This window comes from Triturus cristatus, chromosome 5_1 (assembly GCF_964204655.1).
Source record: "Triturus cristatus chromosome 5_1, aTriCri1.1, whole genome shotgun sequence".
Classification (NCBI taxonomy): Eukaryota; Metazoa; Chordata; class Amphibia; order Caudata; family Salamandridae; genus Triturus; species Triturus cristatus.
Genome location: NC_140587.1, coordinates 728,045,247 through 728,063,843, shown reverse-complemented (window position 1 = coordinate 728,063,843; position 18,597 = coordinate 728,045,247).

Below are 18,597 nucleotides of genomic sequence, written 5' to 3'. Positions count from 1 at the left end.
TAAGAGCAACCAGAGGTCAGGTGTAAATTGTGATCGCTATGAATTTATGTACCACTTTTGTGAATATGTATCCCTCCTTTTATCAGAGTTCTTATGATGCTGATTTAATTGCTTTTTAAATGATGAATTGTGTATATATATCCTTTTATGGTGTTTTTAACATCCAAGTAAAGAACTACTGAACTGAACTGAGTCTGTGAGTGTCTAGAGCATTTGGTGCCAACACCACTAAACTGCAGTACAAAATGCTTGTCATTGTCAAAAATAATTGAGAAATGTTTTAACTTGTAGGCCTGCAGGATTAGTATTGTTTTTTAGATGTTCTAAAAGAACTTGTGTATGTAGTTTAGAACAAATCTGTCTCTTTTTAAGTTATTTCAGTTGCTCTACTTTATATGAACTCGTATTTGGTGGTGCTTCTTGGTCACCACTTAAAAGCAATGAATTTTCAAGCAGCTTACTAATTTGTTCTTCGGTGTAACTTAAAGTATGCGGTTCGGGCATCTCCTATGGTTAAATTGCTAGGCCACCTCAGGCAGGATGGGGAGGCAGAGCTAGGGTCAGCTCCACTTACTCATCAATATGCTGAGCCCTGGTCTCACACAAAGAACTTCACACTAGCCCGGTGTGCCTGTAGCCAGGCTGAAGCCAGGCCTGGGAGGCAGAAATTTCTAAGCACTTTAAAAGGGGAACTTCTAGAAACTTCTCCTACTTGAAAAGAGGCGCAAGTTATAAAAATAGAAACCCAGACCCACTCATCAGATCACTACTGGACCTGTGAAAGGCTCAGGAGAAGGGCTGTTCTGCTGCTTTGCTGCTCTGCTGCTCTGCTGTCTGAGTATGAAGGACGGGTCTTGCACCTTGAACCCAGGTCCTCCAGTTTGACTCCAAAGGCTACTTGGCTGGCATTCTGACCAGAGCTTCAGGGAAAAGGTTCAAGCCATCTTCAACCCTGCACCTAGACTCTGCCTGGTGAGTCCTAACCCACCAAGTGGTGCCTCTTCAGTCTTGGACCCTTAGAAGTGGGGCTAAACGTGCTCTGCCAGCCCAGCTGTGATCCCATCAGAAATGATGCAGAGTGACGCAAACTGACACAGCACTGACAGCTCCTCATCGGGCCCGACACAGCACAGCGCAACGCAATTCGCATCGCAGTCCTCGCATCTTCCGATCGGAACAGATGCAGAGCAATGCAACTCAATACAGACCTCTCATCACAGCCTTTGCAGGTACTCATTGGACGCAGCCTGACGCAATTTGACACAGGACCTCGCACCGCTCCATGGAACTGCTGCTGCATGGCACAAAACCCTGCATCAATAACATAAGGTGCTATTTTCTTTGGGACATGCTTACTCCCTGTATCCAGTCTGTGCTCCATCATGGCCAGCCTGAACGTGTGACTTTGTCCTGGCCTGGAGTGACCAGATAAAATCTGACTTAGGTTCAGAGTGTAGCTGCTTCAACATAAACGGTGCAGTGGATAGTGACATAGGTGAATAAAGTGTGCCAGTGCTATTTACAAGACATACAATCCTTCAAACAATAAAACTCCAGAATTAGAGTACAACGTGTACCTTATTTTCATCAATATCAGTCCTCTAGTAATGTTGATGTTTCCACCCCATGCACTTAATGCAGGTTCATCATCAGGACCCATGTGGTAGCAACTGAAACAGTAAAATGGCTAGGTTGAGTAATAGAGAAATGCCAGGAGTGTTGTCTACAAAGAATTTATTATGTAGGAGCACCTGCATTCAGAGCCTATGGCTGAATCATTGATTGAGGATTTGTTGCAATGATGCTATGACTAGACATTAAATTGTGTCTTCATATTGTATCACCAATGTTTTTGTACATATTTCTCTAGCCAAGAGAGGTTAGGCCTATTTCTCTCCAAGGAAATCATTGTTTTGCATATACAATATTTGCCCAGGAGCACAGGGTTGCCCCATAACTCTTGCACTTGTAATACCTGACAGCAACCGTTAACATCTGTGTGGCTCACCATGTTTTTTTCACTGTTGGTTAAACTGTTTGCTGCATCGGTTTCTGTAGTACGAGCCCTGGTCATTCTTACACGAACTATTTTCATCGAGTCCTAAATTGTAATGTGTCAGGCAGAGAGCCTAATACGTTAGCAACAATCTTCCAAGCCCACCCGCTTAGCTCATATTCACTGCACTGGGTGAATTGTTTGCTACAATTAGTGTTGAATTTCTCTCATAATTGGAGTGAACTTACACATAATCAGTTATCTTTTCACACCCTCCAGCAATTACTCTAAAATGCTAAATTGTTCCATCGCATATGGTGTATGAGGTGCGCTTGGCAGCAATATGTGCGTTTCTGGGACACTAAATACTGTGCACTGATTTTCCGCAGGCGCTCCAATTAGTTATATCCCAATTTGAAAGCGTGTTTTGAATTCAATGAGATGTGTTTAGTGCTTCCAACCATTGCCAGGTTGTTAGCGCTAGAAACCGAAGCCTTTAATACATCCACGCGGCACGACCACTGCAAACTTCGGTACATTTCATTAACTGTGACGCTAACCCAGACAGTCATCTTTGATATAAAGTAATATTTAATGCTGATAACTATCGAATCTACTCTGTGGACAGGAAGCTGTCAGCATCACATGCAAGTGACACCCAAAATGGCCAAAGATTGACTCCTTTCATTTTGAAGAAAAAAAGCAGGCTTTCAGGCTTATATCCTCATATGTAATAGATCCATATATTAGGTAATCCTGTCCACATTAATCTTTTGATTTTTCTAAAATTACAAGTCCGGCCCCATGTTTACACAGGCTGACTATTAAAATTCAAATGAGGGGACCCTGTTCATAAACCTCTGCCTACTTTTGGAAGTCCGATCCACATCTGTGAACGCTGCCCGTGTTCCCGGGACCTGCTTTCAAGATGACTGACACGCCTGTAATCTCCCGGACCTGTACCGTGCATAATAGCCAAGCAGATGAGCCTGTCTCATGAGATTTGAAAGTATTATAAAGCATAAAACGACAGCATATAATTTCGCTAATGCAATCAAATCAACTGGTGACATTTCGGGGCCTTTTTTCCATTTGGTATTAGCATAAGCTGATTGGTTCTCAAGCTGGTATTTCATTAGAGAAAGTCGTGGGAGCCAATGCAAAGACAACCGTAAAAATATCCTCTGTCACTACATAATAGATTGCAGGATGCTAAGTAGAGGGGATGCGGGGATGCTCTGCCCTTCAGCCTGTTCTGGTCAATTAACAAAACGGGATGATTTGACGCCATTTTGGAAGAGGGCTGGTGTGGCGCGGAGGAAGACGAGGTCACGGCGAAAACTGTCCAGGATGACGCACGCTAATAGACTGAGTTTACGGAATAACGTATTTGGAAATGGGACTGTGTCTTTATTAGCGATATTTTTACTTTATTGTGAATGGAATGGAACTTCACAGTGTGATAACTCACTCGTCATCTCTACAGCAAAATAACGAGGCAGCGCACCACAACAATACCTGTTTTCCATAGATCTCTTCTAAAGCAAACAAATTCATGCGCGTTGCATCAATTTCAGGTGTCAAAGGTAACCTATAGTTTACAAAGGGGGGATAGAGCGATGGTTTGGGACGCCGCATGTCTCCAGCCTGCTCGCACCGGACGCAAACAATAGCTGCATGGGTTCGGGATGCTATCTGCATGCTTACGGCGCCTGTGATTGAGGATGATTATGGTTAATGACTCTAACAATGTGCACTTTCAAACCAGCAGGACAGTGTAATTTGTATCAAAGCCATTCGGTAACTCCTCAGGCATTTTGCCTGGTTTAATCTGAGCCCAGCACTCACTGCAGATAAAACCTCTGAAGCCTCGCAGCTGGCTCGAATAGCAGATTTCATGGCTCCCTGGCAGCATCCTCCCAAGCATATGAAGCTGTTTCAGCATTTACAGCGACTGAACAACTCGTGGTCGGCCATGTTTTCCATCGCTGTTTTACAATGATCAACATTTCGGGGCTTATTTACAAGCCCCTTGCGCCACTTTTGCGTCTCTTTTCCCATGTTAAAAGAGACGCAAAAGTGGCGCAAGGGGCTTGTAAATAAGCCCCATCATCGTTTTTGAGAAATTCTTGATATATCGTTCTGATGCAATTACGCCACATAGGGCGATATCAGCAACGGCCAGCGATAATTATCGCTGGCCGTGCTTAGCGATAATTTTCTTATCGCTGGCTATCTATGCTTTTTATCGCCCTGGTAGCACGTTATCATCAATGCACTGCTCCAGGGCGATAAAAATTCCAGAGATAGCGATCTTATCGCCATTTTGCAGGGAACATCTCTGGTTTCCCAGCGATGTTCCCTGCAAAAGGGCGATAACCTTGCTGATAACGACCCTGTGGTCGTATCAGCATAATCCACCCCCAATGTTAGGGGTGGCTTAGTCAGGATTTTAGCAGACGTTAGTTTTTGGAGAAAACAGCAGTTTTCTCCCAAAACTAACGTCTGCTAAAATGCAAAGGCATCCTTGCTGATAGCGCAAAGACGCATTATTGGTCTCCTGACATGTAGTGTATGTCAGGAACGCCCACTTTGCATCTCATTAGAGATACAAAGGTAGGCGTCGTGTAAAAGGGTGCTAACATGCGAATACGCATGTTAGCACCCTCTTGCTGATAGGGTGTTGGTTTTATCTCCGCTTTTCTGGCTTTTAGGGGCATATTAACAAGGGCCGGCGATAAATATCGCAAAGCGCGCTTAGCGCTTGCATATGTATCGCCGGCTATCTCTGGAATTTATCGCCCGGTTTGCGCGTTATTAACAACGCGCATCGTCGAGGTGATAAAAATTCCAGAGATAGTTGGGATATTGCCGTTTTCCATGGTGGAAAATGGCGATATCCTAGATGATAGGGCCTGTGGTCTTAGCCACAAAATCCACCCCCCATGTTAAGTATGCCTTAGTCAGGAATTTAACAGACGTTAAATTCCTGCGTTAAGGCATACTTAATGCAATTTTAAAAATCGCTACCCTCCCTTGTTAATATCGCGAAGCTGCCTTCGCGATATTTTCCCAAGAGAGTCTTGTCAGGCACGCCTCCTTTGCATCTCATTAGCGATGCGATCGGAGGCGTGCTGCAAACGGGCGCTAAGTCAGCAAGACAAACGATAGCGTGTCTTTGCTGATAAGGCGATGAAATTATCGCCGCTTTTCGTCTGAAAACGGACGCAAAAGCAGCGATAATTTCATATCGCCGCCTTGTTAATATGCCCCTTAAAGCCAGAAAAGCAGGGATAAAGCCCTTGATGACATGCCCCATAATGTGACCACAGGAAGCGACCCAACCGGTATTTCTGTTTATTAAAGGAGCATCTATACAGAGTATGGTTGAGGTTAAATAGTCACAGGACATTTTTATTTACTTTTACGTTAAGTGGGACTCATTTAAATCCTGATGCTTGGTCCACGGGTCAGCCAGTGTTGGTGGCCATAGCCCTCTTAAAGCTGGAAGAGTTGCCCACCTTATTTAGAGATCTCCACTGAAGGGCACTTAGCAGACACCGTGTATATAGCACCTGCTCACCAAACGTATCTATATTTAGAAAATACACACCCAAGGTGGAGGTTTATTTTAGCAATACAAAAAACAATGGGCCTCAATGCCCAGGACTTTTTTTCCTTGAGCGTGCATCTCATGCTGCATTTTCCACGCCACTGTCATCGTGATTTGCAAGATGGATTCGGGTAAAGACAACGAGTTATGGCCGCATGCCCTCAAAAGAGTGGGATGGCCGTCACTGTGATCTAGCAGCCCTTTGGCAGACTGTCCACCATGTCAAAGATTTACTCCTGCAAACCAAGTGGAGGCTCTGTCAGTGTAAATCTGGCACTTCCCTAGCTCCAATTTGAGAGGGGGACCAGTACATTTGGTGAGAAGGGATCACTGATATTTTAAGACAATGCTTTTGCTCCATCAGATTATAAATAGGGCCAGAATATGTTTCTTTTTGAGCAACACATGTTCAGTAAAAACCCACCTCAATATTCTATTTAAAATGTTTTTCTTTTATCTGCTAACAACATAGTACAGTGTAGTATGTAAAAACTGCTTTAACCCCTTCAACGCGGCGGGAATTCCCCCGCGGTGCTGAAGGGTTCGAGCGCGGGCGGGGCCATGACGGAACGGTTCCGTCATGAGCACAGCGCAACCGATGCTCATGACGGAACCGTTCCGTCATGGGCATGGAAGGGGTTAACAACATATTTTCATGTTTCAAAAAACGATTGGGGCATATTATCAACAAACGGCGTTAAAATTATCGCTGCTTTAGCGGCAGAAAACTGCAGCTAAAGCGGCGATAATGGGCTTGATAATATGCCCTTGAGAATTCCCATAGAAGCCCATGTTCTGGTGTCAACATGGGCGTCTATTGGAATTCTCTGCGGCATATTATCAAGCCCATTATCGCCGCTTTAGCTGCAGTTTTCTGCCGCTAAAGCGGCGATAATTTTAACGCAGTGCTTGATAATATGCCCGATGTTTTTTCTACAAACACCATAAAAACATATAACATTAACTCACCTAGGGGCATATCTACAAGGCGGCGATATAAAATTATTGCCGCTTTTGCGGCCGTTTTCAGCCGAAAAGCAGCGATAATTTTCTCGCCATATTAGCAAGGTCGCGCTATCGCGTGAAACCTTGCCTTAGTGCCTGAATTCCTAACACCCATCTTTGCATCTCTAATGAGATGCCACGCGGGCGTTCCTCCCCAGGATAATGGGAGAAATGTCGCTAAGCGACATTTCTCCTACTATCAAGCCTCACGCAAACCAGCATAGCGACAAGAAAAGTAGCGATAACCTCTGTTATCGCTACTTTCCTTACGCCGGCTTTGAAACTGACTTAGCCATGATATCCTATGGAAGGTGGATATCATGGCTAAGTATGTGAGGCCCTATCAGCAAGCTATCGCCAAACTTCGTGGGATTATCGCTGGGTTTCCAGCGATAATCGCATGTTTGGCAGTTAGCGCTAGGATTTTTATCGCTTTTGAGATAAGCGTTGCTAATAGCACGCTATCTCAGCGATAAAATCCACGCTAGCCGGCGATAATTATCCTAGCGCTAAGTGCGCTTAGTGATAATTATCGCCGGTTGTTGCTGATATGCCCCGTAGTGCTAAGGATGTAGGATGCCAATACTAAGCAATAGCGCTTGAGTGCAATAGACATGACTCCCAGGTTGTGTCATCAAATGCAGGGAAATCCTTAGCACCCCCAGCAAAATAGACATTGAAGGCACTTCTCTATGAGTGCTGAGGCTATTGACTTTTTAAAATCATTTTTGTCAGTGATGTCTAATATGCATCATGCTGTTCATCAGTAGCTAGAGGATTGAGTCTGTTTTTTATTTATTTCAAATGAAGCTATATGTTTTCGAGCTTTGCCATGAACTTCCATCTGAAATTCCACCAGTTATGGTACAAGGTCAATCTGAATGTGATATGAAGAAATCTGTGATTCATGGGAGGTTTGAGGTTGGATTCTATTTTTGATCCATTACCCTCCTAGTTAGTATACTTGGAAAGCTACTTTGTCAGTTCATGGCCTTTTGCTAGTTCATGTTTCTTGACAGATGCTTGATAGACCTAGAGCTTCAGGAGGAGGCATGCTGTTAAATCTGTACTGAGATCTTTTCTAAAGGCAATACCAAGAGCTTACACAAGACCCTTTGGGCCTCATTTATGAAAACTGTTGAATCGCTGCGATAAAAACGCTGATGCAACAGTTTTCACTGCGCCCTCCTTGCAACACGGTGGTTGCACCGTATCTAATGTATGGTGCTCCATGTCGCAAGGAAAGACAGATACGTCAGGAATCCTGACGTATCTGTCGGCGCAAAATGCACGCATTGCTGGAGTTGTCAAAAGCATGACACAACTCCAGCAATGCGTGGGGGAGATCTATCCTTAATGCACTGCGTCACCCTTACGCCTGCCATGAGACAGGCGTAAGGTTTTGATGCAATGGCGTCCTAGAAGTGGCACACTAAAATCTTATAGATATTATTGCTTTTATAAGGGGAACACCCACCCTGCATACATTATACCTGGCACAGGTATAATGTGGTGCAAGGTTTTACAAAGTGACGCATCTGCCTAGATGCCTCACTTTGTGAATAGGGCACAATGGCGCACATTTTTTACTCTGCCTTTGCGTCACAAAAAGTGACTCACCGGTGGCGTAAAAGTGCTCATAAATAAGCCCCTTTGAGTTCAGATGGAGAGTTCGCATTCCACTTGCTTTCTATCAGATCATTGTCAGATGCTACGCTTCTCACTGCATGGATTTCCAAGTGCTTCAGTATTTGAAGTGAACCAGTGAAATTCTTATGAGTTGTATGGAGCAGTGAGCAGGAACGGTAGCAGTGGACCATTCACAGAATGCTGTTCAATTCATTAAAGTATGTCAGAGGTACTAAATCAAAGATGTTGTAGAGTTTTTTTTCTGTAATAACAAATCCTCCATATATTTATATCTTTTTAACACATTTCTCCCTGATTACCCCGCCCCCTCTCTATGCCTTACTATATTATTGTTTGCCTGATTTTTGCTTCTAGCATGTTTGATTGACTTTCTTCTGAATGTTACTCCTGTTTTTTGTTTGGCTTTTTCCCTCTTCCTCGTGTGAGAAGTAATATGGTACCTTTCTGATTATTCCAGTGATATCTGCATCTTTAGTTCAGAACAACAAGATTGCCCAAAAAGTTTTTTTTATCCTTTGTTTTTTCCCCTCCTAACTTAGGGGCATATTATCAAGACAGGTGATAAAATTATCGCCGCTTTAGCGGCAGAAAACTGCAGCTAAAACGGCGATAATGGGCTTAATAATATGCTCTATGGAATTCCAATTGAAGCCCATGTTAGATGTGAAGGAAATTGGTAGAACCCATACAAACAAAATGTCTCTAAGTCACTGTTGGTCTATATGTTTGTGAAACGCTTGAGTTTGCCAAGTCCCCTGCGGATCAACCAATCCTGACTTCAAATAGTGCAGTCAGTTTTTCTATGATTTCTTCTTTTTCAAATTGCATTTGAGATAGTTTGCAGTTTTGACCATTTCCTGTCCCTTACCATAGACCCCATATGTGTGCAATCATGGCAAACACAAGAATTGTGGAAATGCTGTATGGCACCACCTTTGCCATGGCAGCTAATTAGGGGTTTCCCTCTACATACACATGTGGAAATTGTATTTTGGAGCCACAGTTTGACATTTGCATGGCATTCTTTCTAAAAGAATGTTGGGGGATCCATGGAAATCACACTTTCCCCGTTCCCCTGCATTGTTAGGCATTAGAAAAGCCTGGTGTTGTTTGACATACCTGGGTGCCAGCTGACACCATGTGAATGTTGCATACACATTTTCTATGATTTCTTCGGTTCCAAGCCACTTTTGGCTATGCCATGCTACGTTCTGTATAAAAACACCACCAGTGACTCAGGGGCAGCTGAGTGCAGGGTGCATGTAGGAAAGTAGGATCTGCTTCGTATGGTTACCCTCAATTTTTGCTCCCACTGTTTTAACTAGTCTGCCTGGGATCCTGCTATTTAGGACCCCAGTATATCTGCTTTCTCCTCTAAATTGACAAGTATGTTCTTTGGTAAAACTCCCGATTGGATACTGGGGTACCCTTATCAGTCCCTAGTATATGGTACACATGTACCCAGGGCATAGGTACCCCAGAAGCCTCCCATGGGCAGAAGCATGTATTATGCCACCCATGAGAGGCCATGCAAAATGGAACCTCAGGTCTGCTACTGCAGCCTGTGTATGCTGGTGCTTGCACCACTTACCAAAGATATAGGTTCACTATATCTATATATATCACTACACTTAAAACCTTAGCAGTCACCCCTATAGCAGGCCTTAATAATCCTGAAGGCAGGGTGCTGGGTTTTATGTGAGAGGGTGCTCCTGCATGAGCAGGGCCCCTCTGCAGTCTTCGGAGACATTGTCCCGAGCTGTACGTGATACTGCCAGACATATAGTTAGAGGTGCATTATAACCTCGTGGTATATGCTATCTCGAAAACAACTGCAATGAAGTATGTCGTGTTTGATATCACACACCTTGGAATCATACCTCCACACCAGTAACTGGAGTGAGAGGTATGATTCCTCCCCTCAGGACCGAGGTTCTGGGGGTTCCTAAGTAAACCGGTATCAACTTTCTTGACCCTTACAGCACAAAATGGATACTGCCAGCCACAGACACAAGTCTGCCCTCCTGCTGCTGAGTCAAGCTCATGCAGAGGAAGGTCGGACAATAGGAATCCTGTCACAGGGAGGTGTGACCACCTCCCAGACAGGATTTAGCATATTGGAGCTGGGTGGGTGCACTGTCTCCGTGCCACAAAGTCTGTACGAGGGGCACATTTGGTGTCCCTGTGCACAGTCCAGCTCAAACCAGTTCTTGGGGGCATTTGTTCCTGCTCTGGTGTGAAACTGGACAAAGGACATGGGTGTAGCCACCCCTCTATCCTGTCCCTCCCCTAGGAGGGTCCATAGAATCTGTCCAACACTTTCCTGTGTGTATAAAATGGGTTACTAGGCTACAGGACATTAGATTTTACATGGACAAGATTTTGCACGAAGATACCACTAAACTTCGACAGTCTGGACACGCTGGACTTCGCTGGACCTCCCTTGTGCTCGACTTTGTCTTCCCTTGTGGTCCCCAGTCTCGCCACTGTCCGTGATCCATACAGGCTCTGTTCTGGACCCTGTTGAACTCCAATACAACATAATAATCTTCCTTGGGGTGAAGGAGTCACTCCCCTGAAAATGCAGGCACCGTAACGCATCTGACCGGTTTGCTGCTCCAGAGCTCCTGCGGACTCTGAAGTCTCCAGCAATACAGGAGGTAGGTTTCCGAAGGTCTCCAAGGTTGAGCTGCCTTCTCACTGAGTTTGAGGTGGATATCCCTCGTGGGGACCGAATACCCAAACCCCTGTGCACTGCGTTCATTTGTAGCTGCATGTGCTTGTCATCGTGCAACAATTCCATGCATTGAGCTATTTGTAGCCCTAACCCCAGTGCATCTTTACTGAGAAGGACTCTGGCATCCTTGCCTTCTGTGCCCTGCTAGGTGCTATCCTGTGAAACCGTCGGAGTTCCCCTTGCGACTCCTGTGTCTTCTGTCTGTGGGTCCATTGAGGATCAACTTTGCTTTATTTGGGCTCCCCTGGTTGTTCCAGGCCTGCCCTGACTCGCCTTGCTGTAGGGAGTCTCCTTGTCCTTGCTGGGCCAGATCGACACCGAATTTGACCACCTATGTTGTTTGCCGCTGCCAAGGCTTGTTGGTGCTCCCACCCGACACCAACCCCTCAGCACTCAACATCCTTCATGGGACAGCTCACCTCCAGTTCCTTGTTGTCCTAGACATCTCTGGGTCTTCGCAGTTGAAGAGTCAAGATCACCGTCAACACACCTGAAGCACCTGACATCGGTGGGCATTCGTCTACCGAGCCCCTGGTCACTCCAAAGTGACCCAGACTCTGTCCCCTTTGCTTTCAGATTCTTCTAATATAAAATCCACATTTGGATTCCACTGGACACTTTTCGTACTTCCAGCTGCAGCATTACTTTGTTGGCATCAATAGAAAACAACGAGGGTTTCCGAAGCCACTTCGTACCTATGCACCCGGCTCCTCTGGGATAGGTAACTCTGGTACAAAGGTATCCACGGGTGGGACGGCTCTTTAAACTCCTAAATTCCAAGGGTTATCTTCATAATCTGCTGGGAAGGGTCCTTAATCTCTAATTTTCCAACTGCGACTTTCCCATTGCATTGAACGGAGCAAGCGGTCGTGTTCTCAGTCTGCACCTATCCTCTGTGGGGTCTCGATTCAATCACCTTGGGTGGTTGCTTGGGGTACCATCAATTCTACACCTGTTAGACCAAGTCTAGTTCCGAGTCGTGTTCCTTATACCACTTATTTAGTATATGGTTTGGTCTCCCCCTGGAGCCCACTGTGTATTGTGCTACTTATGTTTGATTCTTTGCAACTATATTATTTATTTTGTGTTCTATCCTCATGTAGAGGATACTAGAGAATGTTATAGATAATAAATACATATTTGTATAACTACTGTGTTGTTTCCCTTTCATTTAAACAATATTAAAAGGTTACATTCTGGTAAAACAAGGTGCTTAACATTCCTTCAAGACTTACCCTGAAGGCTGCTCTCCATAGCTACCACTAGGATAGCTTTCGATAAAGGTTATCTTTGACCTAATCACCATAAGGGTTGTTTGGACTGGTACAAGGTGCCCACTTTAACTAGTGGACAGCATATCCCAGGCCAATTTCCCACAGTGCAAATTCAGTGGTAGGCGCCCAATGCTTCTCAGTGAAGGGTTTGTTTTTGATAAACAGGCTGCAGATGTTGCACTCGAGGTTTCAGGAGGAAGACCAACAACAGCAGAGGTAAGTAGAGATGTAGGGGCACCAACAATTCAGCTCACCAAGGCCCATTGCCTACGGGTGCAAGGGTGCCTTTAGACATCAGAGTCTTCTTTCCAGAGCCGGTAGCGGTCAGGGGGAGCCTCTGGATACAGGCTGCAGGCATCGCCGTGGAGTCCAGGAGGGGTCTGCCGTCAATTGACTCGAGGTCAGGATCACTGGGGAACCTGTTCTGTGTCGGTGGGCCACCTGGACTTGGGCCGTAGGCGTCAGGTGCAGAGTGGGCAGGACTGGTGTATCCGGAGGGCACCGGTCCTCTCGGTGCTGGTTTCTTGGGGAAAGGACTGCTGTCCTCAGTGGCTCTGATCCTTGTCAAAGTTCAGGCAGTCTTTCTAGGGTTTCTAGAAGTCACTGGCTGTAGGACAGATGTTGTCTTCTCGCAGGGTCTTTGAAGCTAGAGACAGGCCGGAAGGGCTGGGGCCAAGTCAGTAGTCGCCTTCAGGCTTCGCTACCGCCGTCTTTCTCACTCTTCTTCTTAGGTCACAGGTAACTAGTTTCAAGGTCTGAGGGAGCCTCCTAAATACTAGATTTAGGGGTTGTTTTAAGGAAGTAACAGGTAGGGTCTATGGGCATATCACCTGGGTTGACTAAACCCTATATCCTGTGTGAGGGGGCATAGTCCTAGCACTGATTTTAGGAGTTCCCTCATTTTCAGGATGAAGGGGACTGAAAAGTGTGCTTCCCTTCGCTTTTTCCACCTGAGGGGTCGAGTTGGCAAAAATGGGGGCACACAATCCTAGTCTTTCTAAGTTTTCCCGCCAGTTTTCCTGCCCAAAGTGGGGGTGAAAACTGGGGGCTGCCACCTGCTGCTAGCAGCAGAGGCTGAGGGCCACATTACAAAGACAGCAGCCCTTCTGAATTTCTCCTTAGAGCACTGTGCTTATCCTGGGAGATGAGATGTGACACCTCTGCCCAGTTCGTACATTGTTTCTGGTCCCAAGGAGTAGAGGCTCTCCACGCAGGGGGTCCAGAGACCTGTCTGTGTGCGGTAGGCTGCCTAAAGCCAGTCAGTGACCACACCAGGGTCAACAGGTTTTCAAGGGGCACCTCCGAGGTGTCTTCTGAGTACTTGATTTAATAAATCTCATACTGGCATCAGTGTGGATTTATTACAAGGAGTTGTTTGGTACCAAACACTCCTGGTTTCAGTGCAGCTATCATTGTGTTGGGGAACTTAAATTATTGAGTTTCCAGCTTATCGACTCCTTACGGCTTCCCTGGCACTTTCAATATTTAAGAATTGACTTAAGCATTGTAGGGGAATAGCTACTCATTTCCCCCATTTTGACCACTAGATGCCGGTTTTCTGGCTGTGTTTGTGCCCTGGGCTTTGTTAACCAGACCCAGGGGCTGTGCTCTATGTAAAAGGTGCGTGGCATTCGGGTATAATTGTGAATGTTGCACTAACCCGTCAAGGGTAGTGTCCCTCTTTAAGCACAGTGGTGATGGGTAACGAAGTTACCAAATTGAAAATGTTGTAACACCAATGAAGTTTAAATCATGTTCGTTTAATCACGATACAACATTCTTTGCGCTTAGTTTGTTATCGTTTGAAACAACATGTGATATTTCAAAACTAAGTGCAAAGAATGTTGTATCGTGATTAAACGAACATGATTTAAACTTCATTGGTGTTACAACATTTTCAATTTGGTAACTTCGTTACCCATCAGCGCTGTGCTTAAAGAGGGACACTACCCTTGACGGATTAGTGCAACATTCACTGTCATTCACCCACCTTGGTTTAGAGGTTGCTCCTCTTCTAGCACGCCATTACCCGGTCAAAAATTGACTACATTTTGGATTAAACCGGTGTGCGTGATATTCTAACTTTTTGATTCGGGTATAATTGCAATTGGTACTGACAACTTACCTGTAAGTCCCTAATGTATTGTGCAGCATGTAGGTTTCCAGGCCCCACAGATATAATGTATTTAAGTGTGCACTTCTGTGTGTCCTGCTGTCATTTAAAAAGTCAAAAGACAAACAGATGATGGGCGGAATGCGGAGCAAATCAAACATTTACCCCCAGTGAGGAGATTTGGGTTAAATCCATCCTTCTTTTACTAATGCCACCTCAGTTTGGACTCAGCCATATGCAAATCAGTCTTGGTCCTTTTTCTCATGGGAATAGTTCAGCACGAACTACCAAGCCAGGTCCTCACTGGACTGGAAACAAGCATCGTGGGACCGTTTTCAGGGCATCACCTCCTCATCAGCCAGGCTAGCATGAAACCAGTGGCACAGTGTACCCGAGACCCACGTCTGGGCATACCTGGCGCACCTAGGGTGAGAAAGCAAAAGGCAAACAAATGATGGATGGAATGCAGGGCAGATCAAACATACACCCCCAGTCAATAGATCTGAGTTAAATCCATCATTCTTTTGCTCACCATGCGACCTCAGTTTAGACCCAGCCATATGCAAATCAGTCTTGGTCTTTTCCTCATGGGAATAGTCCAGCACGAACTACTAAGCGAGGGCCTCACTGGACTGGAAACAAGCATCTTGGGACCGGTTTCAGGGCATCACCTCCTCATCAGCCAGGCTAGCATGAAACCAGTGGCACAGTTTGCCCGAGACCCACGTCTGGGCATACCTGGCGCACTTAGGGCAAGAAAGGAAAAGACACACAGATGATTGCGGAATGCAGAGCAAATCAACCATTCACCCCCAGTCAAGAGATCTCGGTTATATCCATCATTCTTTTGCTCACCATGCCACCCCACTTTAAACCTAGCCATATGTAAATCAGTCTTGACCCTCTTCCTCATGGGAACAGTCCAGCCCGAACTTCCATGCCAGAGTCAAGACTTTGTAATGGGGTGAATGTATGACATTGTTCAGCATTCTGCTCGTCAATTGTTTTTTTGCATTTGTCACCCTAAGTGAGACGGGTATGGCCAGATGGGGGTCCGTGCTCTCCATGCCACTGGAGTCAAGCTAGCCTGGTTGATGAGAGGTGATACCCCGAAACTGGTACTAGGATGCTTGTTTCCAGTCCAGGGAGGAACTGGCTTGGCATTTTGAGCTGGATTGTTCCATGGGGAACAGGGTCAAAACTGATTTGTATATGGCTGGGTCTAAACTGGAATGGCATGGGGAGCAAAAAAACGATGAATTTAGGCCTAGATCTCTGTACTGTGGTGAATATATGACATTGTTCAGCATTCTGTCCACCAATTGTTCTTCTTGCATTTGTCACCCCAAATGGGACGGGTATGCCCGGCTAGCCTAGATGATGATGGGTGATGCCCCAGAACCGGTCCTTAGATGCTTGTTTCCAGTCCAAGGAGGACCTAGCTTGGCAGTTCGAGCTCGACTGTTTCCATGAGGAACAGGGACAAGACTTATTTGCATATGGCTGGGTCTAAACTGAGATGGAATGGGGAAGCAAAACAATGATGGATTTAGGCCCAGATCTCTGTACTGGGGTGAGTGTATGACATTGTTCAGCATTCTGTTTATCAATAGTTTTTTTACATTTGTCACCCCAAGTGGGACGGGTAGAGCCAGACAGGGGTCTTGTGCTCTCCATGCCACTGGAGTCAAGCTAGCCTGGCTGATGAGGGGTGATACCCCGAAACTGGTACTAGGATGCTTGTTTTCAGTCCAGGGAGGAACTGGCTTGGCAGTTCGGGCTGGACTGTTCCCATGGAGAACAGGGTCAAGACTGATTTGTATATGGCTGCGTCTAAACTGGAATGGCATGGGGAGCAAAAAACGATGGATTTAGGCCCAGATCTCAGTACTGTGGTGAATGTATGACATTGTTCAGCATTCTATCCATCAATTGTTCTTTCTGCATTTTTCACCCCGAGTGGGGCGGGTATGCTCAGATGTGGGTCCTGTGCTCTCTAGTCAACTGGAATCAAGCTGCCTAGATGATGAGGGTGATACCCCAGAACCGGTCCTTGGACACTTATTTCCAGTCCAAGGAAGACCTAGCTTGGCAGTTCAGGCTGGACTGTTCCCATGGGGAACAGGATCAAGACTGATTTGCATATGGCTGGGTCTAAACTGGAATGGCATGGGGAGCAAAAGAACAATGGATTTAACTCAGATCTCTTGACTGGGATGAATGTATGACACTGTTCAGCATTCTGTCCATCAATTCTTCTTTTTGTATTTGTTGTTTAAAAAGTCATCACAGCTTTACAGGCTGCGTTTAAATTAAAATTAAATTCAAATTAGACTTTGGAATCAAATGTACTTCCAAAGTCTTAAACCACCGTATATGTACATATAAGTCAAATATAAGGGTTCCCCTTGGTGCCTACGGGGTAGGGGGTATTGTAACTATAAACATGGACATTATAAAATATGTTTTATAAGCCCTGGTAAGGTACAAAATTGCCAGCTTAGTTTTTCCCCATTGTATTGAATTAGCTCCATAGGCTAACGTCCTATTTATAATCCAACTACAGTAAGCATCTTTAAATAGCATTAAATAGAAAGTAATACATAGTAAAAGGTATTTGTTTGAACAAAAATGTGAGGTCACGTATTATAACATTCTGTGAAATGTAGTTTGTTAGTTAATAAAAACATACATCAACCAGTTTGACATGACCATTCAATAAGAAATATATATACATGGTACAAACACAAGATTAAAATAATTGAGCACTTAAGCCTGGACATCAGAATTCCTCTGAGGGTGCCTATCCCCTACCTCCCCCATGATAGTAGCAACGTTTAGAAAACCTCAAACGTTGCAGCGTATCTGTTATTCTGTAAAGTGCATAAAGCATGGTAGAGTATACCTATGAGGGTGCCTCTCGCCACCTTCCCACAGTAATAGCAGCAAAGATTAGCAAAACCCTCCCTTAATAACAACGGAGATTAGAAAGCCTGGGGCTTGGCTGCATATCTCTCATTATATAAAGTGCATAGAGCATGGTACAGTGTAAGGTGCTACCCGTTCCCTTCGTGAGCCCAGATCATCATATACAGAGAGATTTAACCATGAATTTGGTATACACCCATGGCAGTTTTCAGACTGATTAGTCTAACCATTCACTTCAAATAAAATAACATAATAGAAAGTTGACTAAAACACAACCAACTGACCATGGCATCAAGTGATAAAGAGTGTGGTTATTCCTTAACATGTTAGAAGCATCATCAGGATCCCTCTCCCCATCATAACAGTGGAGCATGGAACATCACCACAAAACTTTAAGCTGTAAAGTGTATAGTGCATTGCAAGCGCAGGGTGCAACCAGGTCCTCACCTGAGAAGCTTAAACAGGGTCTGACCATGGCAGTTTCCATGAGCTTTCAGCCCCTACGGCTGGGGGGCATGTGGGGTTTTCAGTACGCCCCGATGACCCATCAGACCTCCACAGACGGGATAGGGGTGCAGTATTTTTATTGCTCTCACACCTACTGTACCTCCTAGCAGCCTATTTTCATGTGCAGTTAGCGCCTTCCTGATACAGAGAATATGAGGCTCTACTTGGAAGTGTCTTTGGCCTTAATGAAACTTAAAAATGTCAAGAAACTGCACCAGCCGAATGTTCAACTTGATGGCTCGAGGATTCTGAGAGTCCATGACAGCTGACCCACAAGTTCCAATTCCTAAAACTATAAATTCATTATGTCGCAGGATCCTCTGATGCACAAGTAGGCATGGACAGAGGCAGAAGATGTGCAACAGTGTTTCCTTTGTCAGGTGGCATAAACAGCACTTCTTCTTCTCCAGTTGGCTCTCTTCTTGCCACTTGGGCTTAAAATCCAGGGTAGGGAAGAGCCCGTGTCTCATTTCCATAAATTTCCTCTTGATGTTCACTGAGTAAGCAGTTTTGAAGTACGATTGTTCATATTGGACATCAAAAGAATTGAACACCAGCCACACATGTGCTTGTTTGGCTTCTGTCATTTTGTCCTCCCATCAACATTTCAGCCTGATACATTTGTTCACAACTTTCTTAAAGATTTGCTCACTTGTGTCCCGGTGCAGGAATTCATTAAGGCCAAGGGACTCTACTCAATCCTGCAGATACTTTAAAAAGCATCTATCCCACTTTATAAGTTGATTTCAGACCACCCTTAATGTGCCTAAGAAC